The sequence below is a fragment of the Eulemur rufifrons genome, chromosome 7, assembly GCF_041146395.1.
Source record: "Eulemur rufifrons isolate Redbay chromosome 7, OSU_ERuf_1, whole genome shotgun sequence".
In the NCBI taxonomy this organism is placed as follows: domain Eukaryota; kingdom Metazoa; phylum Chordata; class Mammalia; order Primates; family Lemuridae; genus Eulemur; species Eulemur rufifrons.
In genome coordinates, this window is record NC_090989.1 from 106,225,986 (window position 1) to 106,253,127 (window position 27,142).

General features: G+C 34.7%; 1 protein-coding gene across 7 annotated transcripts in view; it reads right to left on the reverse strand.

The window, feature by feature from the left end:
- Positions 1–19,971, reverse strand: part of MBNL1 (muscleblind like splicing regulator 1) — a 193,201-nt gene extending 173,230 nt beyond the window's left edge. For all 7 annotated transcript variants that reach the window (XM_069475337.1, XM_069475349.1, XM_069475341.1 and 4 more), the window contains exon 1: positions 19,869–19,971. The gene's annotated coding sequence lies outside the window, so the exon portion shown is untranslated. The remainder of the gene's footprint in view (positions 1–19,868) is intronic.
- Positions 19,972–27,142: the final 7,171 nt, after the last annotated feature.

A 27,142-nucleotide genomic window follows, 5' to 3' on the forward strand; every position in this document is an offset into this window, starting at 1 on the left:
AGTAGGTCTGTGTTAATCCAACGAGTCTCAACTTTACTCTGAAAACTGTGATAAACTAGAAAAGTGTACACAGCAAGGGTAGATGGAGTCTGGACTTGTACTGGCAGTAAGTTCCTGTGGCAGCAACTTAGGGTGAATGGGAGTGTGAGGTGGTGGCCAGTGGAAGGGTGATGGGTGTGGACAGACTGGAAAAATGACTCATGCAGAGAATGAGGAAGGGAGGAGCCTCCCAAATCCTACTGAATTGTTTGCTACTTGCCTTTTAATTTCTTCAGTTTGCCTCCCATTCTCTGTGACAACGGAGGCCTGACTTCTGAGCTGAGCCACCTTTGCATTGGCTGCTAGGTTGGTGCCCTCCTAGCTGGCTTCCGTGCCCCTCTCCTCAGAATGACCGATGAACCACTAAGAGCTAATCCTGAGGTAGAAATTTGTTTTCAATTGTTCTCCCACCCTTGTCGACTTCCAAGTTAGAGCTTTGATTTTCATTTTTCATGTGGGTTAGAAAATTTGCTATTTGGAGCAACATGGTGAAAAACAGGACTTTGACCTGTTTATCATGCAAAAGGGAAAATTATTTTTCTACTTCAGCACTGGAGGAGGGGATACTTCTGGGAACAAAAGAGAAATTGAAACTGAGACAAATTTTCTGCTCCACTGAACAGAATACAAAGAAATATAAGAAAGATCCTTTAACATTAGAAAGAGTAGAATAACCATCCTAGTAAATGACAAGGAAAAGAAAAAAATGTTATCTTACATTAGAAAAAGAGAAAAGGAATGGCTAAGACGACTCTTAAAATAGTGGTTAATCTAGAACTCAAAACTGAGTCAAAATAAATTGTGATATAAAACTATACTTCCCCTGGTTTAGCCTAATTTTTTATTATTAACATTATAACATGAATAATGACATTTAAAAATTTGAGGCACTATAACAAACACCAGATCATATGTTAATAATTTTAATAAATCGTGCTGTCAGCTTTCAACTACCAACAGCATCCTAACTACATTTCAAATTGTAGAAATTACTAAAAAATCAATAGTTCCTCATTTAGAATATTGTTGATATTCCCTCAGTGACAGGAAGACATTATGTGTTTTCTTACTTCTATGAAGTGTAGTTATAGTCCACAGGTTCGTGAGTAAGTATATCCATAAGTATAAAAAGAAAGTCATTTGTGGGTGGAGAGGGAAATTATAGAAAACAATTTCAAATGAAATAAAACTACATTTCCAGATAAAGGAAAGAGTGCTCACTTCAGGTTCCTGAAATATTTCAGTCCATTCAGGTTTTAATTATACCAATGAATTCTAATAGAAATAAAGTTAAGGGATATGGTTTTTAGAGATAGTATCAACTCCCTGTTTACCAATAATAAAGATAAAGGTAATGGTAGCATTTATCTTTTTCAGTCCAATGGAAGTCTTTCAGACACCTGTGTGTGTGAGTCTGTGAGTTGTTACTATCTTTCATGTTCTACATAACATATTCACAGCTCAATAAGCTTTCATTGCCTCCCAAATATAATTTGCCTTTTCTGACACAAGAAAAAAATCATATAAATCAAAATATCCCAAGAAGTTCTACTTTTTAAAAGTGGAAATATGAAAAGGTCTTGAATCACTTATCTAGGAATACTGTTTTTATCATACCAGGATAAAAATAATCAATTTAAAAGATAGTGTTTAAACTGGGACCTAGTCTCAGTTCCCTTGCTTTTTAATCTATGCTTAAATATAGATGGTTAAGAGAAGAAACTTCTAAAAGGCAACAAAAAATTGCAAACAGTCTTGTGTGGAGAATCAATTTTAAGTAGATACATTAAATGTATCTACATTAAATTTTACAACATGGGGGAGGGAGGGAAGACCCTCTTCTATAGCCTGAATTCAAACATGTTCAAATATCTGAATAAATATACTTGATAGAAACAATTACATGAATGCAGTTTATCTTCAAGGGCCTTTCTATATTCACAAAGTTCTTTAAATTATGCCCATTATTTATAAATATTTATTCTGTTATATATTGTGTAAATATTTTGTAATATTTTGTATATTATATAATATATTATTTATGACATATATATACCACTTCTTTCTTGTACAAATAACATAAATGTGAAAATATATAAATCAATATATTTTTCCTAAAAGAGTTTATAAAAATTAAAACAAAATATTAACTTTATTATGCATTTCTCAATTAAGCTATTTTACCTAAAAGTTGAATCTATATCTTCCATATAATTATTTTAGGATCTGGCAATAGAGAGATAGAAAGCAAATACATTTCATAGTTAAAAGTTTAGAACCATAGAATTTTAGTAGTGAATGGAATGTTAGAGACCATCTGGCCCTGTTCCCTAGTTAGACCAGAGGAGAGCATTGTATAAGGAACTTGGCACCGTGGCACAGCAGAACTGGCATCAGTGTCTTCTGACTCTTTCAGGCCATTTATTTTCATTGTCTTTTTTTCTTAAAGATGATGGGGACAAAAAGAAGCTCTAGGGTAGGCCTAACAGTTCCCCAAGTTTAATGTGAGGAGGAACCACTTTAGATTTCTAAGAGTATGGTTCTTCCTTCCTCTATTTCTTCCTTCTTTCCTTTTTGCCTTCTTTCATTTTTTCCATTTTTTATATCCTTCCTTTCTTCCTACCGTACAGAAAACACTTTTTCACGCAATAACTTTATTCATTTTACAAATGTTTATTGAGCATAAACCATGGCTAAGTCCTATTTTAGTACTGCGGCACAAAATGAACACCGCAGACAAATCACTTCCTTCAAGAGGGTTACGTTCTACTAGGGGGGACAAGCAATAAACAAGTACAAAATGAACAAAAAGAAAAAGATAAACACATGAGGTAATTTCAGATGAAACAAAGTAAGGCAGGTGGAAGGTTGGGGAGGGGAAGTTGTGTTAAACAGAATGGACAAGGACTGAGGTGGTTCTATGTAGGCAGAGTTCTGTGATGTGAGGAATGTCCAGGGAAAAAAACCTTCAAAGCAGTGGGAACTGCAGGTCAAGACCCCTGAGGCCTGAGCTCACTGTAGGGCCAGAAAGCCACTGGTGAATAAAAACTAACCTCAAGGAGCTCAGAGTCCAGAAAGAGAAAAAAATGGATCTTAATTAAATTAATCATACTCAAAATGCAAAGCTACAATCATATTTTTGGTCAGTGGGAACCATTGAAGTGTTTGGTTGTATTAAAAGAGGGAGGTGAGGATAGAGTGATGATGACACATTATCCAAATTTGCTTTTCACCAAGATAACTAAGTAACTCTTGATTTCTGTGTGGAGGCTCATGGTCATTAGAACAGAACGCAGGAAGTATACCACTGAGGAGATGAGAGTGAACAAAGAGTGGGCGCAGTCCAGAAGTGCACAGAGCAGCAAATGGCTGGAGGCCCAACAACAGAAAGGGATTTGGTTGAAGACCCTTAGCAATGGGGTAGAGCAAATGTTAGAATCTAAAGTTGAAGAGAATCTGTAAGATCCATGATCCTCAAGATCTATGCCTTGGGAAAAGTAAGATATGTGGTATGCCTGTGTATGTGTGACTTGTTTCTTATTTAGGGTCAACACAATATAGAAAACTCAAAATTACTTCAGTATTTTTATAGCAAGAGACTATTTTTATAGTAATCAGTGGTTTTCCCAGTTCTCAGAGATAGTCATTGCTAGTATTACAGTTTGTTTCCCTCTAGGCTTTCCTAATGCATTTTTAAAAACATAGTTGATATTATACTACACATGTAATTTTGTGTTCTGCTTTTTTATTTAATCTTTTAACACGACTTTATCAAACAAATGACATCTCCTGTGTCATTTATTATAATCTTCATTTTTCATGAGGTAACGAGTGCTGGAGAGTTGACCCTCGACCAAAGCCTTGCAGCTAATAAGAGATCAAGCCTCCTGTTTCACAGCCTGCATCCCAAGATACTGAATTAATTTATTTAATGCATAATATATTTCTAAACACTTTACCTGGGATGTTACCTGGGACTGTCATTAAGGAAAATAAAATACCCAATAGTGATCTTCCAGTCAATAAAACAAACACAGAAATAAATATGCAACAAGTAGTCAGAAGGTCAATATGGACATACTGTCTATTTATGCTTATATAATTACATGTAATATTATGAAACACTTTCTACTATTTCATAAAATTGTATATTGTAGGTTATCCCAGAATTACCTTATAACTTTTAAAAAAATAATATCTAATAGGTCTTATATAGTATAACTGTTACAGTATAACTGTTTTATGTACTATAATCCAAACATTTCTACATATTAATTCTGTTCCATGTAGGAAAAACCATACAAAAATATGGTCACTGTGTTATTTATTTCCAAAGGCAAACCAATTTTTGAAAATGCCATTAGCACAGTTGATTTTCCTAAATGTCTGCTGCATCTGTCTACTCTTTTCATTCTTTAGGTTCCTTTCTTTTGGCTTCTGTGGTATCCTAGACCCTCTCTTTTCATTCCATTGTGTGAATTCTCTCTCTGGATCTTTTATTGGCTCTTCTTATTCCTTCTTATCTCTCTGAGTTTCTTCAAATTGCCTTCAAACTATGTCTCAAGAGATGTTGTAAAGAGATTTTTGAATAAGAATAACTTTTGTCATATTAATAAATTGTGAGATTTATTAACAATTTATTAATAATAAATTGTTTCACATACACATCTTTTTCTCTTCCCTCTTTGCCTAGCCCAATGGTGTGGGAACTGAGGAATAGAGTCATAAATTAATTTTAATATCTTAACTTGGGACATCAGTGCACTGGCATCCTTAATTCAGTGCACTCCTCCTTCATTCATTTAACAAATATTCATTGACTATGTGCCAAGAGCTGTGCTTGGCACTGGTGATACAGAAATTCTTAAGTCCTCAAGGTGTTCACAGTCTAGTCTAGCAGTGGGGACAGACGTGGAGGGGAAAACACAGTCGGAAAAGAGTGTAGCAAATGAAACAATTCAGTAAAATTCAACAAACCCGTGTGCTTACCATGTGCCAAGCAGATGGCAAGGAGCACAGGGCTGGGCAAGGCCTTGCTCCTCACAGACTCCCAAGCAGCTGGCAAGTGGTAAAATTACCCAGCACATGGCAGAAAGAACGTCAGAGAAAAGTCATAAAAGGCCCTTAGACAGACAAAAGACTTGATCAGATGAACACTTTTAATAATCATTGCCCTAGCGATGTGAGGAGAAAGTTTGTTTTCCAGATTTTTCATTCTGTCATTATGGAAAGCCTACCACATGTCCAGTGTCTTTCCTAGAGACTATGGCTCCCAGACAGCAGGCTTGCTTGCGCTGCCTGGGTGAATCCCACACTGGGCTTTCAACTCCCTCTCTGCCTCCCCTAGGCCTTCAGTAACAAATCCTCAACTAGGTGATAGGAGATTATCTGATTAAAGTCATTCACACTAAGGAGTGAATGAGGCTTAATCCTTCAAGAGGGTTTGCTTTGACAAAGGATAACTTGTTAACCCTAATGAACCACTAATTGGAAGAACTTGGAGGGCTCTGTGGAAGGATTCCTCCTTCTCACCTTCCCACCCCCGCCCTTTTCGATTTCCTTCTCCTGAGTAAAGGAAATTGGTCAGTTCAGAAATGGTAGGGTCTCTAACGTCACACATTTTTTTTTGAACCCTCACAAGAGTTATAAAAATGAGGTGGTAATTATGAGCCCATGCTAGAAATGTGGAGCCTGAAACTAGGGCTCTGATTCTTAACTCTGATTGCCTTTTGGATCAGTAGACTGCAATCCAGACCAATTAAATCAGAATTGCTGGGAGTGGCACCCAAGCATCCATATTTTTTAACGCCTCTTAGGTGATTCCAATGTGCAGCCAAGGTTGCTTATTGCTGAGCTAAAGTTTAGAAAATGGAAATTACCCAAAATTAGTGGCAATCCATTAACCTACTCTGTTTCTTTCTTTGGCAAGTATAGTTTATTCAGCTCAACAAAAACAGTTATCTGCAGGAAACTCCATCTCAAATTGAGCTAGGTTTGAGTAAACTGTTGCCCAAATGCATCTATCAATATGGAATTTGGGACTAGTTGTGAGGAGCTAAATTGGTGGTGTAAGAATACATTTTGTCATGCACCTGGTTGGAAGTTGTGCTTCTTAGGCAATCAAAATATGTTACACTTTATACCAGGTAAGCATTAGTGAGTGGCGTGTAGGATTAAAAACAAACTAGACAAACAGTCAAGATCACATAGAGGATAATCCCACTTATTCTAAAATACTTAGGTTGCTGTTTGCTTAAAATTCCATACCCTGTCTCTTGCTAAGAAATTGTGACCATGAATATCCCTTGAGAATGACATCAGAATCTCTGAAAGATAAAGTATGTCCTTGGCGACTTCCTTTCAAAGATTATATATATATATATATATAATCATAAACACAAACAAATTAACAGGACATACCTCATTGGAATCTTATTTGAAGGTAATGTTAATAGTCTTAATTTATGGCCTTTGTGAATGTGCTGTCAGTCCAATGGCCCTCTGCCCCACCTGGATGAGTCTGAATGCCCATATTGCTGCAATGGCTTAGCAATGAGTAACTGCTGACAGGGCCTGGTTGTGTTTAGCCTTTGGTAATGAATGTGATTTTAGACAATGTGGAGCACTTTTTTTTTTTTTTTTAACTTTTCTGGCCATAGGTCATCAGCTTACCAGTTACTGTTGCGTATTCATTCTAAGCCTTATTGCTATAGACTTTCCTATCCAGTCCACAAATAGTTACTGAGCACTTGACATAATTCTGGCCTTTCCTGGAGTTCTGAGGCTACATGGTGAGCAAAACTAGACCTGAAGCCTCTTAAATGCACAATCTAGCAAGGACAATGAATATTAAATAGTAAATGCTTATCAATTAAGTAAATAATATAAAATGGAGTGAAAGAGAAGAATGAGAGTGTGTAACTAGTGAATCTAAATTCAACAGATAGACAATTATTATTTTTATGATCTCCTCCTGTTTTATTAAATTCAAAAGTCTAAAATTATAGTCATGAAAGAGTCATCACAGTACTTGTACCACACATGTAGGCTGCCTGAATTCCTCTTCATTTATAAGGACAGAATTCTATTACTAGTTGCATGAAGTAATGACTTTATTTCTGTTAAGTGGCAGGGTGTCCATCACACAGACCTCGAGGGCAAAGTCTGAAGAAATTTGTGACTGATCTTTACTATTATGCCCTTGCTGTGTTCTTGAAGTTACTTTCATTCACTTCCTGGGCTTAATCTTTGAAGGTTATGACATCTACAGACAAAGCCAGATTTCTCTTTGATACTTTCAAGGAGTACAGCATGTCAGCTTTTGAACTAATATTTGAAAATACAATGAAAATTCAGTTGTATTATCTTTTGTTTTGTCAAAATTAAAGGCTTTTTAAAAATATTTTTTCCTGGATGTAAAATTATTTTTTCTGTTCCTGGATATAACGTAATATGTGCTTATTTTAAATAATGTATCAAGTGCCTTTCATAGGGGCTTATTGATTCTCTGCAAGATATCAAAGTAAAGATGTTTATGCATGGCTATTCCAGACTAGCAATAGAGCAGTAGTCTATAACTCCCACCCACAAACTTACTCCCATGCACAGTGGAACTTCCTTCTGCAGCTTCAAGACTCCCACACTCCTGCAAAAGCACTTCCCTACTTGTCATTTAGTTTTTACAATTAAGTAAAGAAAAAGTTAACTATATCAAACAGGCTGGCCACTCTTGGCCTCTCTCTTTATGAAGTTGTATTTCTCTAAAGATAGTTTAAATTATAGACCTATTCGGGACAGTTTTTCCTCTTGGGAAGCCTTTGAAGTTTGTTTATTCTTCCAAGGTTCTGGAAGGTCTGTGTGGAACAAGCTGTAAATAGTTTGTCAGGGTCCCTTAATACCAAGAACTCCACATGGGCACTGGAAGGTGTTAACTTCGCTCGATTAGTCTTGAACTTGTGGGAAAGGGCATGTTTGGCACCAATATCCAATTCATAGAAGGCAGACAGAAAAAATTATTAGGAAGAAGGTACACATGGATGATATGTGGCATAACGTTGGATATTTTCCTTACCACGATGGAAGAAGCAGCTAACTGAAGTAAATCTATTTTGTTTATGAGTGAATTACCAGATGACTGAAAGGAAAACCCTGTCTACTTTAGGGCTACTGGCAACAGGTATGCACATGCCAAATGTGGCACATGGGCCAGTTTACAATGGCAAGAGTCACTGCTATTGCAGCCTTGCCCTTCTGCCACTGTTGTCCACTACTCTTGGCGACAGGGCATACCCACCTTCCCCCCACCAACCTGGTGCAATGGTGTGAGTATGAAACACACTTTGCAGAAGAGACGGGACAGAAAAAAAATGTAGTATTATCTCAAAGACTGCTGTTCTGCCCATGCCCTTGGCTCCTGTGAAATAAAGACAGGCTTTAGGGTCTGTTATTAGGCAAAAGATTCGAACAATCTCTCCAAGTCTCAGTTTCCTGTGAACTTAAAATGTCTACCTCATGGAACTCTGATAATAAATGACTTCATGAGAATTATTCTAACATAGGTCAGGTCTTTGATAAATTACAGCTCTTGTTATTATTTAAAATAGTAATTATGAATTTTTAAAGTAGAATATTTAAAAAATAACAAGCTCCTGTTAAACTTTGTCTTTTCAAAATGTGAGGATTCAAATTAAATTACAAATATTAAGAAATATACAGCTATTTCTTATAAGAGAGTATGGCTATACAGAAAGACCCTTACAGTTTTTAAATTACATAAGTAGAATGTAATCAAAAGGGAACCCAAGCTCTTCCCTGAAATGATAAACATGAACTTGAGAAACATCACAATTACTTGGCCAGAGCACAGCTTTCTTTTATTCAACTTTCCTCACCACTTTCCTAGGAAAAACGTGAAAAATGCAAGTCAAACCAAGCCAAGCAAATGGCATCTACCATTTTAAAACAAAGAATATGGTGTGCAGTTGCATGGAAACCACTTCCTTTTGAGCTATATTTCAAAATTATTTTTTTACCCGGTCAGAGCTGTTGCCACAGAAAGGAAAATTTAGTTGTCTTCTTGCTTCTTTTAAGTAACACAAATCAAGAGATCGTTCCAGGCATTACTTCCTTTTTTCAGCTCTTACTCTTCACTCTCTGAAAAATGTATCTCCTGACTACATCAGAACAACCACATTCAGAACTCAAAGAGGAGAAAATAATGATTATGTGTTGCCAAGTACTATTTAGTAACAAATGCTTGGGCCACAGGAATGGTGACATCACCCACAGAAAGAGTAACATTTACACTTTCGAAAGAGATTTTTTTCCTAACATGATGGGTCACCAATGAGAGGAGCAAAGCCAAATAAAGGCAGGAGGAAAGGCCTCTTGGCTCCAGAGCAGGCATCCTTAGCATCCACTTCTGAAGGGCGGTCATGGCCCTAAAGTAGCTAAATAAAGAGTCAGGCCCCAAGTCCATGTACTCTTTCTACATTCTCTTCCTGAATCTAGTGTTCCTATCAACAAATGTGTACTACCCTTAGTGCAGCAAACCCAGTGTCCTCATATTTTTAATAAATTTGCTTCTTAGTTAATCTGCCCAGATCAGGAAGTGGCTTATGTTTTAGGAGTGCTCTCTAATGCACATTGCAGATAATCATGTTTATTCTCTTATAGGCATACACTTAGAAACCACACACTACTTCACACTCTGCAATAATCTGGTAATATGGTGGGTCATCATACCCACATATTAACAAGATAGGATAGACGCATTGCTTAAATAGCACATAATTGTCTGTATCCCTCCACACCTATAGTACCAGTAGCACAATGGTTCTCTATTTGGAGGTTGTCAGGAGCACTTGAAAGTGAGCTTCTGGCTGCTATAACATCACATCTTCCTGCTTTGGGGACGTCACAATTGCCATCCTTCTAGTGCACATTCAGTCCAAGTCTAGCTAGTAGTTTTTTAATTGCCAGCTTTTAACCCAAACCAGAAATAGAAAAATCAGTACTTGGTATTATTAACTTTTTAAGTATGAAGGAAGAGCATTTGTTCTCATGGTCCCTAACTAATAAATATTGAGCGAGTCTATTGTTTACTTAATAAAAAATGCATCCTTTTCAACAAGCTATTCTATATTCCTTCCCCAAAATCACATCCCTCAACCTCCTATTCTTCCAAAAGAAGTATTGTCCAGCAAACTCTGAGATTTAAGAGATAATAAATTGGGTCATTTAGATCTCTTGGAATAATAAAAGTAAATCAGTGCAAATTTATAATTATTATGGAAAATGACAGAGTAAGTTACTTACTGCTACTTATAAGAGGAATAGGCTGATGTTGCCTAGGGCTGGATAGTCATTGGTACTGAGATTTGAGAAGAATAAACAAGGGAACATTGTGGTCTCTCGAGGCTGGAAAACAGCCATTTCTTTAGTCTTTTCTATTTCATATCCATGCAGAAACTAAGTATTATGATGAGGCCATTGCCAGAAGTCAGTGTACATATTTTCAAATGGCTATGATTAGGATCAATTATTCCGTTGTGATTTTGCTGAAGATCTTAAACTGACAAATTTAAATAATATTTGAGCCTTTTTCACTTTTATCAAATCTGTACCTATTATGGAATGTAGTTAACCTCTAAAGGTAAACTTGGCTTATCTGAAATTTAACTAAATATAATAATTTATCTTATAAGAAAGGTTTTGACCAGTGTAGTAATCCCTGCTTCTCTTCAAACAACAGTTAGTCCTGGCCTGTGTTACCCGTGGATAATGGTCATTCATTGCGTTCCTATCTCCATCTCACACATGTACATGTCCTTGCAAATGTTTGCTCACAATGTACAAATCCATTCCTTGGCCTACAGTCTATGTGACCTGGCCCTTTCTCAACTCCAGCTCCTGAGCTTCATCTCCCATCACCCTCTAGGACCTAGGCTCCTTTCTGCTTCTCAAATATTACAAGCTCGGTCCTGCCCCTGCACGTGCTAATTCACTCTTCCTGGACAGCTGTTCCCAGAGTCCTCTGCATGGTGCTCTCTACCTTTTCAGGTCTCGGTTAAATATTACCCTTTCAGAGAGGCCCTCTAGGTAAAGAGGCTTTCCTCCCAGTCTCTCTGTCTCTGCTGGCTTTTCTTTTGGTCGCTATCGTCATCTCTGAAAGCCCCTTTTTGAAATTTGCTTACTAGTTTACTCAATTCTCTCCCCACTAGACTGAAGTTCCTTGAGGGTAGAAACTTGGCCTTATCCATCACTATTTCTCCAGCATAGTGCCCAATGCATAGTGCTTGATATATGAATTCATGAATAAACTCACTAACTCACTTCAAAATGAAAACAGAGGCTTCTCACAAGAGTTAAAATCTCTTCCTGTAACCACTTCCTGAGAAGAACCATACATTCAGGGTCACCAAATAGCTCCTATGGTAGGACTACAGAATAGGAAAAAAAAAATGGCTCAATATTAAATTAATGTAATATTAATATATTTTTTATTTCTTTAAAATTTTTCTGAAATTTTCTCAAAAATTATTATCCCAACTTCTTTCCACCAAATGAAACAATTTCGATAGTTCAACTTTAAAGCTGCCTCTTCCAGGGAGTCTGGTACCATCATTGCACCTGGTAGTACAATTCTCAATTATTTTGATCTTTCGTGTGACACTTTATATTTTTAATGTTGTGGCTGAAAATCCACTTCTTTCAATATTTTCTCTATTAGTTTGTAAGATTTCTGGGTCAGGGCTGGACCGTATAATCTGTAAATTCTTAAATATATTTAAACTACAGATTTGCCTACTTTGCTTCTCAATAAGTAAGTAACAGAGGCAGTATAAAAACATCATGAAGATCCAATTTAGAGACAGACACACCAGGATCAATTTTGTGGCTTTTATAAAGCTACCGACCTCTCTGAACTTTTTTGTCCTTAAATCTGTAAAATAGGAATAAAAGTAGTAATTCCATAGGACTGATGAAGGTATTAATCATATGAAGCACCTGACATACAATGACACAAGAAATGCACAGCATGTAATAGTAAAGCTATTATTATTATTACAATTATCATCATCATCATTATTTAAGGCCTAATAATGTCAAGAACTAAGTCACATATTTACATCCTCAAGTTTGACATTTTGAAAACACAAGAAAAGCAGTTTTCCTGGAGTAGCTTTATAATCCTCTTTAAGAGCAAAAATAGAACAAGGAAGTAATTACAAAAAAATATGTGAACAATATGTGAACAATATGCATAGATGTGAGGCCAGGATAGGCAGATGGTTAATCAGGAAAGGGTTCTGGAAGGAGATTGCCCTTCCATCTGGCTCAAGGCAAGCAACGAACCCTAGCTGTCAAGGAAGAGTGGGCACATGTTGTTCTTGGTGCTGAGGGCAGGACAGAACAAGTGCAAAAGCAATGGGGCAAGCAGTGCAGACCTATTGCCTCCCACCCCAGGATTCTAAAAGTTTGGTGGCAACCAATGTGAGTTTGTCTCTTTTTAGCTCAGTGAAAAACAGCAAACACATAAAAAAAAGAGAACTTCTCGGTCTATTTGTTGTCTCCAGGGACCACTTTTTGGTTTCACTTCCTTTGACTCAACATGGACAAAAGAACTCACACCTGACGATTGCATGGCAGTTGAGAGCACTACCATAACCATGGTCTCACCAAGACAGACTTGGAAGGTAGTTATTTTTATTATGTTGATTTTATTTGTATGAGGCTCATAAATGTTGAGATCTTTTGTTTAATGGTTATTTATTTATTGAGCACCTACTATGCTCCATGTATTCTATTAGAAAATGAAGAGGTAGCGTGAACAACACAGACCAAGTTTCCGGCCTCAGGGAACTTACATTCTAGTGGGAGGAATAAATAATAAACAATTGGATAATGAAATAAAAATTAAAATTTTATATAGTATCAAGTGCTATCAAGAAAATTAAAATGGGGTAAAATAATAGAGATTTACTGGGATAGGAATGCTACAATTAAATATGTAGCCGGTCATGAGAGACATCTCTTAGAGGTAATGTTTGAGCAGAGACCTGAATAAACAAAGGATTATGTGACAATAAATTGTGTGGGAAGAGCATGCCAGGAAAAGAGAGGGAAGGCCATGTGCAAAGTTCCTGACTCAGAATTGAGCTCAGCATACTCTGGGGGAAAATGAGGAGCGGAGCCAGATTGCAATGAATGAAGAGATGAGAGATAGGATGTGAGAAAGGACATGTAGGCAGAGACCAAGGCACATAAGCCTTAGTGAGAAATTTGGATTTTATTCTAATTAAAATAGGAAGCAACTGAAGAATTTTGATCATAAAATAACATGTTTCGACTTCTATTTTAAAAGGTCATACTGGCAGGGATGCAAGAGTAGGAGAAGAGAGTTTCTTAGGAGGCTACAATAAGAACAGAGATATCCAGAATAAATATGATAATGTCTTAAAATGTGCTCAAGATGTGGAAGAAGGGAGTCGGATTAGTGTTTGGGATATAATTTGGAAGCAAAACAGACAGGCTTGCTGGTAGATGGAGTGTAGGTGAGGAAAAGAAAGAAAGAAATTAAGGATGATTTTGGCCTAGATAACTGGGGATAAGGTGGTGCCATTTACTCACCAAGTGAGATTGGGGATGGAGCAGAGAGAGGAGTAGAAAATGAGCTTCATTTTGTGCATGCTGAATTTGAGATGCCTGTTAACAGCTGAGTGAACATCTTTAGTAGTCAATTTGAGGTTTGAGTTCAGAAATTGGCAGAAAGTTAAGGTGGTATGAATTTGATTTTTAAAGTTACAGGGCTAGTCACTTGGACAGAGAAGTAACTTATCCAAGATCCATAGTCCGTAAATGACAGAATGGAACTTGAAAATGAATCTTTTGACACTGACCTACTTTCTCTTCCTACCACAAATATTAGGGTATATTTATAGTTATGAGTACTGGAGTAGAATGTGGGGAAGTTTTGGGGGCAGGAACATTCAAGAATCACATATAAAATAGTGAGAACTTTTTCCAGTGCTTATGGCCTACACAAATTCACAATTGCTTCTTGTTTTTTCCTTACATAATTATTTTTTGTAAATGCGATGACATATACACAGTTAACTTAAAAAAAAAAAAAAAACCTCTGAAATAACAAATCCATAAGGTTAATCACCATAAGGTTAATCAAGTGCCAGTATGGCCATAAATATCTACTTTCTTTTTGTTAATTGTTGCTTTTGAGAATGCCAACGAGGATAATTTGACTTCAGACTAGATGCAGATTTAAGAGAATTGAAATACAAAGATAAAAGTTCAACCAATAACTCAAGCATGTATTTTTGAATTGTGTCAATAATATTTGAATTAGTAGGTATCAGGTTTGCATTATAGAACTGTCTAGGGCAAGTAGCACTTGATCTCCACAGCTTAAAAACAAATTACAATAAATTAACTGCAAAAGTAAAACTAAACCAATAAGAGTGTAAAAGAGAGGAACCCTAAAACTGGAAACAATGAACTTAATTGTATTTCAAGTGGATCGTGTGATCAGTCTGAAGGAAAAGTAAGAAAGAGGGAAGAAGGAAGAAAGGAAGGGAATGAGGGGAAAATTCAGAATGAAGGGGCCCCATTGATCAAATGTGGACAATTTGAGCATTGAAATCATTAAGTCATTGAAAAAGAAGTTCTTGAGCTTGACTCCATACCAGTAACAAATAGATAGACACATAAAATAATAATTAGCTGTGGGAGAAGAGAGGTCTTTTGCTTACAATAAAATGGGAAAGACTAATGTAAGTGTGGAGGGAGTGCTGAAGTTGGAAAATCATCATTTTCTAACCATTATAGTAGAGATTGCATTAGCTGAGAACATCAATGAATGCTAAATCCGAAGGGAAATTTTTGATAAGGAGCCATCATGATACAATAAGAAATCAGGCAACACCTTGACTAGGCAACAAAAATTAACATCACAAACATGGGAAAGATGAATATCACATGCCTCTCAATGTGATAGCATGAGAGAAAACAAAAGCATCTATGTAGTATTCTAGCAGAAAGTGCATGACCACAATCTAATCCTGAGAAAATGTCAGACAAATACAAAATGAGGAACATACTATTAAAATGAAAAAAAAAAAGAGAGAATTGGCCTATAGACTATATTCTTTAAAATCCTCCATTTCATAAAAGACGAATAAATGAGATAGAAGTGTTCCAGATTAAAGAAGACTAAAGAGACATAACATTCAAGAGATCTATTGTACAACATGGTGCCCATAGTTAATAACAATATATTGTATTCTTGATAATTACTGAAAGTAAATATCTCACCACAGTAAAGTGTTCTCACCACAAAAAAATAAGTATGTGAGGTAATGCATATATTATTTAGCTCAATATAGCCATACCATATATATATGTATGTATATATGTATATATATATTTCAAAACATGTGCACAATAAATATATACAATTTTTGTCATTTAAAAATAGTACATTTTAAAAAAAGAGAGGACAAGTACGGGTGATAATTGACTCTAGACTGGATCATTTACTGGAGAGAAAAATATTATAAAAGATATTATTAGATAAATAGCAAAATTGGACTATGGACAAATATTAGATAAAAGTAGTATATCAATGAAAACTTATGAAGTAATTATATATAACTGTTATGTAAGAGATTATTCTTAGGAATCACACACTGAAATAAAGGACCTTGTTCTATGTAACTTACTCTCAAGTGGTTTAGAAAATAAATTATGAATATATAGAGAAAAATATCAAGAAAAAAGAATGAGGGCAAATTACAAAGCAAATTGAATAAAACATTAAGTAAATCTAGGTAAGGCTAAAAGTATATTCATTATATTATTTTTATTTTTACAACTTTTTTGAGCTTCAAATTATTTCTGAATAAAAAAATGTTTTAAAGTAGGAAAAGTGTAACAAGAGTTTCCCGTGAGCATTTAAGAAAATCCATTGCCATCAGATATATGATTTAATTTTACTCAGAAGGCAGCCTAATTGCACAGAGAATGTTTTTGTGGCTCCTCTAATTCAGATCTGTTCCCTAACACAAGACAAGAATGAAAGCAACCCGCTTAAAAATTTTCTGTTGTGCAAAGTGAAAATAAATTGACTTAAGGTATACTTAAAAATATTCTACTAATTTTTTCCCAGAATCAGAACGAAATGTGGTGATTTTTTTTTCAAAATCATATTGCTATTTATTTTTTGCCATGGTGAGAAAAATTTTGAGAATATGATAATCATTACATGTTAAAAAAAAAAAAAGAAAGAAAGGCTCACACTGAAATATCTGTAAAGTAGAATAATAAAATAATAATGAGGTATGAAATTTTATACCAGTTCGTAAAGCAACATCAATAGGCTAATTTCACTCCTGATCTACTTTCCGTGGTTCCAATATTAATGATTCTAATGCCATTTTAAGTTTGGATTTAAAAATACAAATCTGGTATTTTTCTCAAATTGTATTAGAAGTAACAAACATACTAAACAAAAATAAAACCTATTTTCAGTACATGTATAGAATAATGAAAAATAAAACTGGAAAGAATTTTAAAAACATTAAATCTAAGTACCTAATTTTAGTTAACATAAAATAGTAACAAAAATTAATGATGTCAGGCAAGTGATGGAAATATAATAATTCTCAAAGAGCAAATAATTTACATTTTAAAGATAGAAAAATCAAGCAGTATTTTATTTTCTGCAATGTTGATGTATAAATTAAGTTGCATTTCATTTATCTTTTTAAATAGAAATATTCAGAAATGTAAAATGGCTTGCCTTTATCCTTTATACCTGCACAAATTATTTCCTGTATAAAACTGATACATGTTCTGTCTTACAGAGCACATGTACTGTCATAGTTCATATTTCGCCAACACAATCACTTTACCATTTATTTAGCACATATTTTTATTACTATAATGAGTATAAGTGTGCTACTTGTGGCACTTATTTGGAAGTCACAGTCATTAAAAATAAATAGAAAGTCCACAGATGTAGAAAGACACAAATTTGCTTTTAAAAGGCTGGAAGACCCTCATTATCTGAATTTAGAGGATTTTTGTTTTTTAATTCAAAACATGCCATCTTTGTTAGTTTGCACCCAAACCCTAATCTTTCTTTCAGGCAACAGATTTTCTTCTCTTTAGTTTTGCAAATGGGAAAAATGGCGGAAAGAAGGGAAAACCAAACAACCCTCTCCCAAATTATAAAGGTTTCAATGTTTCAATGTTCATTTGAAAGTCTAGTCATTTATGTCAAAAACAAATAGCATTGTTATACCCAAGTGAAATTATTATTTGAAAAATAACATATTTGTCTATTTGTTGGGGTGGGATAGAGCCCTCTATAAGCAGGTTAGTCTCTTCTACAGATGCGCAGCTTGGGGAAGGTCAGAAAAAGAGGGAGACATGCACTGTGAGATTATCGACATGAACCCTGAATACCAACAGTCTGACAGAGCCCCAACAAGATCTCCCACATGTCACAAAGTCAACCTTGTCTTGTTACAACAGAGACCACAACAGTCATCCACTTTCAACTTTTATTAGATTCAATTAAAAAATCTATCTTAGTTGTGTCACATGGATATAATCTAATGAAACATAGTAAAATATATACCTGTAGTTCCACAGTCAAAACTTATGTTTTTCTAACAATAAGTTATTTACATTATATCTAAATTCACTTTTAAAGTTTGGATTTGAGGGGAGGCTCTACATGCTTTTTTAAAATGACAGTATGTGAAATAAAAAATATTTGCAATGCATCCTGCTGTTCTCTTAATAATGACAAGAATGCCCCCCTCAACAATCTGTGTGTTTCATGGAAACTCAGCCAGATAAGCACTCATTTTTTTCTTCTGTTAAGATGATATTCTCAAAGAGAGAACAAATTCTTATTTTCCATAATCTAAAACTAGACTGCTCATTCAGACTTTACTAATGTTCAACAACAGCAGTGAATCTTCTTGCCAGCAAGATAGCATTTTCTCTACTAATTTGGCCTTCATTTGCTGTTCTGAGTTACACTGGTGACCAACTTAGATTGTAATTTCCTTGGGCTATGTTTTTTAAGGGTTGTTATCCATTATTTAGTGTAATACCACACTGTGTATAACATACCTATAACATTTAATACTCCATGATATCAAAATGTCTCATACTTAAAATTTTGAACATTTAAAAATACTCTTATCATTTGAAAATAAAAGGAGACAGAGAGGCATTAAAAGTGATGGTGTTTCAAATAACATAACCAAGTTCTGATGGAAGTAGTTATGTTTAATTAGTGTGCGATACATAAGATGAAGATGCACAATTTTAATGGATTTCTCACACCTATCAACTTAATTTTAAAATTTTGATCTAGTTGAGGATGTCAAACTTGAGTCAACATCTCATTTCCTGAATTTATAACACTAATAATCTGCTTTGTTTCTCCCTAAATCAAAAAACAGCAACTAGTTTTATAACATATTGCATGAAAATAGTTTCAAAAGAAACAAGTAGGTACCAGGCAATGTAATAGAAAGAACACCACTGTTTACCAAGATTTATAAAAAATTAAATCCATTAACTGATGGGATAATGTGGACTTTCTTTTTTGGAGCTATAAGATCAGTCTAATTTAAAAACAAACTAAATTAAGTAAACATTCAAATATATTACTTGGAGTATTTACTTTACCAAATCTCACATGGCAAATGTGTGATGTCTGTCACTTTCTCAATATGGTTAAGTTATAAAAATGCTTAGAGGCAAATTATTCTTATATACGTTTTTTAATTTATATATATATATAAAACCAGAGTAGATCACTTAAGCTCTATTTTTATTTTTAAAGCTGTGTTAAATTAAACACTGTTATGTTTTTACCAAAGCGTAAAGGGACTGATAGCTTTTAAAAAGAAGATTTAAAAATTACTATATTATGAATGCAACTATATTGCATTCATAATGCAAAAAAATTATTATATTATGAATACAATTGTTTGTTTAGGCATTACTCTAGATTGGGATAAACAAGAAAAACAGTTTCTATTGGATCTATATTATTTTAGAATTTCACTAATAAGACCAGTTTCAGTTTAACTTTATTTCCAGTTACTACTCCAAATAATCTGACTTTGGTTTAGTTCTTTTCTTGCTCCATTTTTAAGCATTATAAATATAAATTAATCTTGTTAAGAAAACAGTGAATTTTTAAAATTAGATTTACTTATTTAAATTTTTAAATCATGCTACCTACACTACAAGTTACTTTATCTAAATGTAAATATCATAATGGGACGATATGAAAAATAATATTGAAATGTCACATTTAACATATTCTCAAAGTGGGTAAAAATAAATGTAAGAATTCTTTTTCTGGAAAGTTCCCAGCTAATAATATGCAAAATGAACAAAAGGGTTATATGTGAAAGATTTTACAAATGTTGGGAGTAACCTGGAGCTAGAGGAAGAAGAAAAATTCTCAAATTTATTAATAAATTATTTTAGCACTAAATTGTGTCCAAAATTATACATACACAAGAAAGAGAATGTTTTATTTTGCAGGTAAAATAATATGGAGATCAATGAGAACTTTAAGTTTTTCCAGTTTTTAAAAGGTTGTATGTGAAGTTGAAACTTTGTAAATTTATTAAACTTTTTCATTTAAAACATTGAAAACTTGAGAGAAGTATCAGGTTTATCTAATCTACTTTGTAATCTGGCCAGCGAGTAAATTGTTGGTATATAAATAGCAATCCAAATAAGAAAATGAGAAATAGCAAATAACACTTTCTTACCTCTATGCCTTAGTTACAGTTGTTCCTTAAGCTGCTTCATTGGTTGAGATAAACTACCAGCACCTCAAAAAGCTCTGTTCTCTAGTTATATAATTTTTTTTTCCACTGCAAAAGGATAGACCACCAAAAGAGGAAGTTGTGAAACAACAGAGTTATTATGCTTTATAGATTCTATGGAGAATGAAAAGTTATTCACAAAAGTTACACTTGAAATCATTGTAAGAGGCCATAATTTGTGCCTGCTATATATACATATATAATTAAAGTATACACATATTTATATGTATAAGCAAATTTTAGAAAACTTAAGTTATTGAAACCTACACTTGATTAAGTAGTGCTCATTTACATAAGGAAATATGTCTTATGTGGCTAAATGATAATCACAGAAAAATAGAAAATACTGTTCTATGAGGAAGAAAACTATCGAGGTAGTATGTGGGGAATAAGCTTGCTTCTGTAAGTATAATTAATTTAATTTAAAGTCTTTGGAGTATGACCTAAATGCTAATCGGACTACAGCCATCTTGTAAAAAGAAGAAGGAAAAAAAAACTTCAGCAAACGAACATTTTCCTGGAATTTGGGTAGTGGTTTTTTACCTACAAGTTTTAAACTTCCTTTCTCATGAATAGTTGCCTGTTACATATAGATAAAGCATTGCAAAACTGAAACTGTTACTTATACTTGAGCTATGGTCTCTTACAACTTCAGCCACAAGAATAAAAAACAGGTGCAGATCTTGCAATGCTGAACATTTAACTGGTTAAGTTTCTTACAGGATGGAGAAGCAAATAAAAATATTTAAAGGACCGTAGGAACAATGGCTGAAGAAAACATAAAACATTTGATCAAAGCAAATACTGCTGCCAACTTCAAATAAAAGGATATATGTGTGTATGCATATATGTGTACATATGTTTATGTGTGTATATATGCATGTGTATATTTATATATTATACGGTATGTGTTATTATATGTAATATATGATATATTTTTATGTGTATGTGTTTGTGTATGTGTTTATATGTATTTCTCAGAGGTTCAAGTTGTCAGATAATAGAAGCCATTTATATGTATTTCTCAGAGGTTCAAGTTGTCAGATAATAGAAGCCAATGGGTGGTTTCAATTTCTGTGTGGCAGTTCCTCACACCCTCCCTTGCTTATTGGGGAAGTTGAAGGGGTGGATTGCAAGAATAACATAGTAATTATGCAAACTTCCACACATTGCAAGAAACGCTTGCTTTCTGAACTTTAGTAGCTATCATGCTCTGAGGGTATCACACTCCTTGCTTTTTATTTAATTATGTATCCAAAGGGGCAATAAAGAGTAATTAAGAGATAATTAGAAATGGAAACATTTCACCTAAACTCATACTTAATGTGAATTTGGAGGAAGTAAAACAAATAAACAAACCAAACTAAGAGGGCTGCCCCCACCAAAACAACAACAACAACAACAACAAAAACTTCACACAAAACAAATAATAAAAAATATCCAAAAGGCAAACAAAAAGAACAAAACACCAGAGTGTCATCAATAACAAATTTTATTTGAATCCTTTAGTGAGATACCCGTAGAAAAATCCTTGAAGAAAAAGGTGTTTATTTTATTTATTTTTAAAAATTGTATTTATTTATTTTTTTAGAAACAGGCTGGAGTATAGTGGCATGATCATAGCTCACTGTAACCTCAAATTCCTGGGCTCAAGTGATCCTTCCACCTCTGCTTCCTGAGTACCTAGGACTACTAGTGCATGCTACCATGTCCAGCTAATATTTATTTCTGTAGAGATCTGGTCTTGCTTGTTGCCCAGGCTGGTCTTGAACTCCTGGCCTCTAGATATCCTTCTGCTTCAGCCTCTCAAAGTACTGGGATTACAGGCAAGGGCCACTGCACCCAGCCAGAAAAAGTTATTGATACAATTTAGAGTGCTTAGATTCTGTATGTTTGGATAAATTTTAAATATCATTGTACTTCAGTATCATTATAAAACACTAGGCTCATCAGTCCCCAAAGACTTTGTCTCACTTACAGAAGCATAGTCCTCAATATCTGATGGTGATTTTAATGTGCTAGCTCAATATTTGTGTTCCTTTTATCTGAATGATGAATGTACATCTCTGCTTCTCTAATGATACCTTCCAGGCTGATAAATATACTCAATGTTCCTCCATGTTAAAAAATTCCCCTCTGATTGACTTGCTCTATTACTTTCTTTTCTTTCATCAGAACTTTTTGAGAAAATTGTCAACATTGACTTATTTGAGTCTTTATATCTTTGTGTGTGCGTGTATGGTAGAATATGTATAACAAATGTTACCATTTTAACCGATTTTAAGTGTACGGTTCAGAGGCATTAAGTACATTCATATTGCTGTGTAACCATCACCACCACCCATCCCACAACTTTCTCAGTCTCCTAAACTGAAACTCTGTACCTATTAAACAATAACTTGCCATTCCTTCCTCCCTGCAGCCCCTGGAAACCACAATTCTACTTTCTGTCTGTACAATTTGACTCCTCTAGGTACCTTATGTAAGTAGAATCATATGATATTTGTCCTTGTGTGTCTGCCTGATTTCACTTAGGTTCATTAAGGTGGCAGCATATGTCAGAATTTCCTCACATTTTAAAGGCTGAATAATATTCCATGATATGTATATACTGCATTTGTTTACCCATTTATCAGTTCATGGACACTTGGGTTGTTTCTTCCTTTGGCTGTTGTGATTAATGCTGCTACAAACATGGATATACAAATATTTGAGTCTCTGCTTTCAATTCTTTTGGGTATACATCCAGAAGTGGAATTGGATTGTATGGTAATTCTTTGTTTAATTTTTTGAGGAACTACCACCCTAAGTCTACCTCTCTTCCTCATGCTTCTTCCTTCTGCATTTGGCTTTCTGTCTCCTCCTGTTCACCATGACTCTCTTGCCAAAGTCACCAAGTGATCTGGTTACCAAATCCAAAGCCCTCTTACTTGACCTCTTTTTAGCACATGCCACTCTTGACTATTTCCTTCTCCTGGAAGTGTTTCTTCTCTGTACTTGAGTTCTTGCCTTCACCTTCACTACCTTCTGATTCTGTAGCAACTTTTTTGACTCTCTTACAAAAGTCAATGTGTCTATCTATTAAACGTTGTCACTTCTTCAGATTCTTTTCTGGGGCTGCTCCTCTTCTTACCCCACGATCTCAATATACTTCCATGGTTTCAATTGGCAAATACTGATTGCTCCCAAATGTCTATTCTCAACCCAGATATCTCCCTAGAGAAGTTTAGACTAGTGCAAATTACAAGATTATTTTTACTTGTGATTTAGAGACAAGAGTCTGCATAGAGGCCCTAAGATCAGGCTGAATTAATTTTTCAACTCTACTATTGTTTAACTGTGGATAAGTCAGCCATAATTTCTGAGCCCTGTTTCCTCACCTATAAATGGGGCCTTAAATAAACACCTAAGAAAGTTATTGCAAGATTATAAAACAAATACTTAAATACTTTCCTGTGCTTATGGTGCAAAAATACAGATAAAGCAAACGTCTATTCTAATTTCCTCTAATATGATTCTCCTCCTTAGAGATAGGCAGTGCTATCAGTTTGATGTGTATCTTTGCAGACTTATTTCCTATATAATTACATATATACATATACAACACATATGGAATTAGATAATTTTGTGAAGTTTTAAAATAAAGAACATCTAGATAACATCACACTGTATGTTTTTCACTGTGACTTTTTTAAACTTAATATAAATTGAAGATATTTCAAAGACATTCTTTTGAACTAATTCATATATATCTAATTCTCTCATTGATTAAATTTGTTTTACTTTTTTACAATTAAAAACGATGTAGTCAGCACCATCATAACTGTCTCTTTAAAAGTATGTGCAAGTCTTTCTCTAAGGTAGATACAGGAAAGTAAAAGAGTTGTTGGGCCAGAGGGCATATACATTTAAAATGTTAATTGTTGCTGTCAAATTGCCCAGTCAAAAAATGTTTCACCGGTTTGAGCCTCCATTTCCTGTTTTCCCACGCTATTATTGCTAGTGTTAGATATAATTAAACTTTTAAAGATTTTGCTAATCCAATGGACAAGAAAATGGAGTCTTAATATTTCTAATTTGCATTTCCCTGATAACCATGGAGACTGAACATATTTTTAATGTTGTATCCTTTTTATAATCTCTGTATTGTGAATTGCCTGTTCCTTCACTCTAGACATTTGTTTATTATATGATTGTCAGCATCTTATTGATTTGTAGTGTTAAAAGTACATACTGTTTCAATGCATTGCAATCATTCTTCTTTTTGGATGATTCTCCATTATCCCCATCCCTCATTTTAGGGCTCTCATGATGGCTATGGTAACCTTTTGTGATGGCCCTCTAATATTCTTTGATATTGTCCTTGACTTCTGGCCCAAGGTAGCCAGGCTCATTTTGTGTATTTCTTGCCCCAGACCTGAAATCAGCCATTTTTCTAAAGGACCATGGTTCAATTTAGTGGGACTAAACCTTAGTGGTGCTCATTGCTACTGGGTTATCATTAGCTTTAGGAATAAACTCAGTCAATAAACTTAAATTTCTTCTATGTTGCCAAGCAGTACATACTTGCAAGAAAAAATATATTTAAACACATTTATCAGGAGTTTTATAACATATATGAACATCACATCATATATTGCATTTAAAATAATTTAAGATTAATACATCTGATATAAGAAAACACCTTTTTTAAATTAAAAATTGGGCAAGGGCACTATTTTCTTAGAAAAGAATAGTTTGATAAAGAAAGGCAATAACATAGTAATTAGCATATTTTGCATTTAGAACTTTCAAAATACCTTTCCAAAGAAATTTCAAAAATCAGGAAGATTGAAAAAACATTACAGTTTTCATATTTTCCATTATTTTCATCCACATTTACTGTTTTCATTATCAATCTCTCAGCTTCCTTCATTTTTTCCTTTTGCTATTATGCATTTATCACTTAAAAGTAAACAAACATTGGTATATATATCCCTGGAAACAGATTTCAAGTAAAATAAAATGAATATATTCATAGTTTTAGCCACCATTTCCTTCCCAAGGCATATTTTCATAACCACTTTAAGCTGCTGAAGTAGCAATATTTCATTTGCTATCTTCATAGCTCAGTGGTGAGAAAAATACTTCTGGTTCACTGATTTTAATTTTAATTTATTAAGGAAATGGCTTTAATATATTAAATTCATATAATTTTTCAGTTTTGTTTTTGTGCAGTTAGAGAATTGAAGAGGAAAGCTTTATCTGATCATTCACAAATATCTGTGGCCCTTAGTTTCCTTATCTATAAAAGGGGATGAAACTACCGACTTCACTGGAGTGCTGTGAGGATTGATTAATTAATTGAATATCATAGGTACATGGCCAAGAAGAATATGTTTCCTGATAAGGATGGTGCTGAAAATTTTCAAATCTAATTTGAGAACACATAGTTGGAAAAAAATAGTCTTCTAATTCATGAATTTATTTGTAAACATTGCAAAGGTTTACAAATTAAATCACACCTAGTTCCATATTTATATTACATCAATTGTGTTTATTAAGAAAAATGAATTTTAAGAATCAGGAATATAGGAGATTTGGGGAGAGTCATTCATTAATTAAATATTGTCTATCTGTTGTATGTAAGGAGTTATGGTAAAGGCTGGGAATACAAAATGAATAAATGGACTCTGCAGGTTATTCTCTGTTTCTCTGTCCCATCCTTTCCTGCCCTGCTTCTTTGCCTCAACGCTGACCTCTACACACTAGATCACCAAGCCCCCTTGCTTTCTTTCTTCTGGCTAACTTTGGCTACTGGAGGGACTAGCACGAAATAGAGAAGAGAGAATTTGGTATATGTATTTACATCCCCTTCATCCTGTCAGGGCATAGTTTTGGGGTGGCATCTCTGTGCCTATAGCCACAACTCATCTCTGCCTTCCTATTCCTCAGCTATAGCTATGATTAAGTTCCAGTAATATGGTTCATCCTTGCCTTTCAGGTCTAGGGGGGTAATAACTTCTCACTATTGCTAACCTTTGTGTGCTCTACCATACCTCATTTATTCCTAATCATGCCAACACCTCTAAACAATAATCCCTTCATTAAAGTACCTGAAATTGATAATTTTAGATCTACCATCTAAAGTTGACGTTACTCAAGATCTATATTAGTCCTAGCCACACACAGTGGCATGCATCTGTAGACTTAGCTACTCAGGTGGCTGAGGTGGGAGGATCCTTTGAGCCCAGGAGTTTAAGTCCAGCCTAGGCAACACAGAGGGACCCTGTCTCTAAAAAAAAGAAAAAAAAAATTTGAAAAAAAAATCTGCATTAGTCCTGTCATACAACCAAATTATCCATTTTAGTTTGAACCTGATATATTAGAAGGTGTGTAGTTTCAGAGAAAACACAAAGGAGCAGAGTTATAGAAAATGTCCTAAACTAGGAAAATCAAGAATTGGCTTAGAGAACTGAGACTTGAAGGGTAGGTAAGACTTCATGGGTGTTTGGAAGAGGAGTGAGCAATTGGAAAAGGCATAGAAAAGGCGTGGAAATCACAGAGAGAGAGTATCATATTCATGGAGCTGCATGTGGTCTCCTATTTGGGAGGCATAAACTGAGAGGGTGGGGAAGGGGGGGTGAAGGAGCACGACAGAGGAAGCCAGAGAGAAAGAGGCATCAGGAGATGATGAAGGGTGTTATAAAGAACGGAGTCTTGAAATATGTCTTGTGAAGAACAAAATCTTTTAGTGTGAGCAATCAGCACTTATGGGTATCTGTGCTTTTTCCTACCCATTACTGATTCTCTTTCTTCTGGTAACAAGTGCCATGATTTTTCTCCGAGGATCAGGCCCTTCCTTGGTATCAGCAGCCCACATGAGGGGAGTGGCATTGATTCCCCTCATATATCAACATTGGTGTAAGCACGTGACCAATGTCTAGGAAATAAGTTTAATTCTTTTCCTTTGCTATAGTGATTAGTTCAAAGAGGGGGATGGGATTTAAGCCAGCCAGTAAGACTTATTTCTGGAAATTTTAAGCTCTGCTTTTGCGGGGATTGGCTAGTTGTAAGGATTATGCAAGACTGAAATTACTAGGGACCACTGTGAGGAGAAAACCAGCAAAAGAATGAAGCCAATGGAGAGGAAAGCAGATCTTAGGGAGAGTGAAGGGAGGAGGAAGAAAGAGATTGCGTTTTGATGACATCATCAGAGTCTCTGACTCCAAGTATGC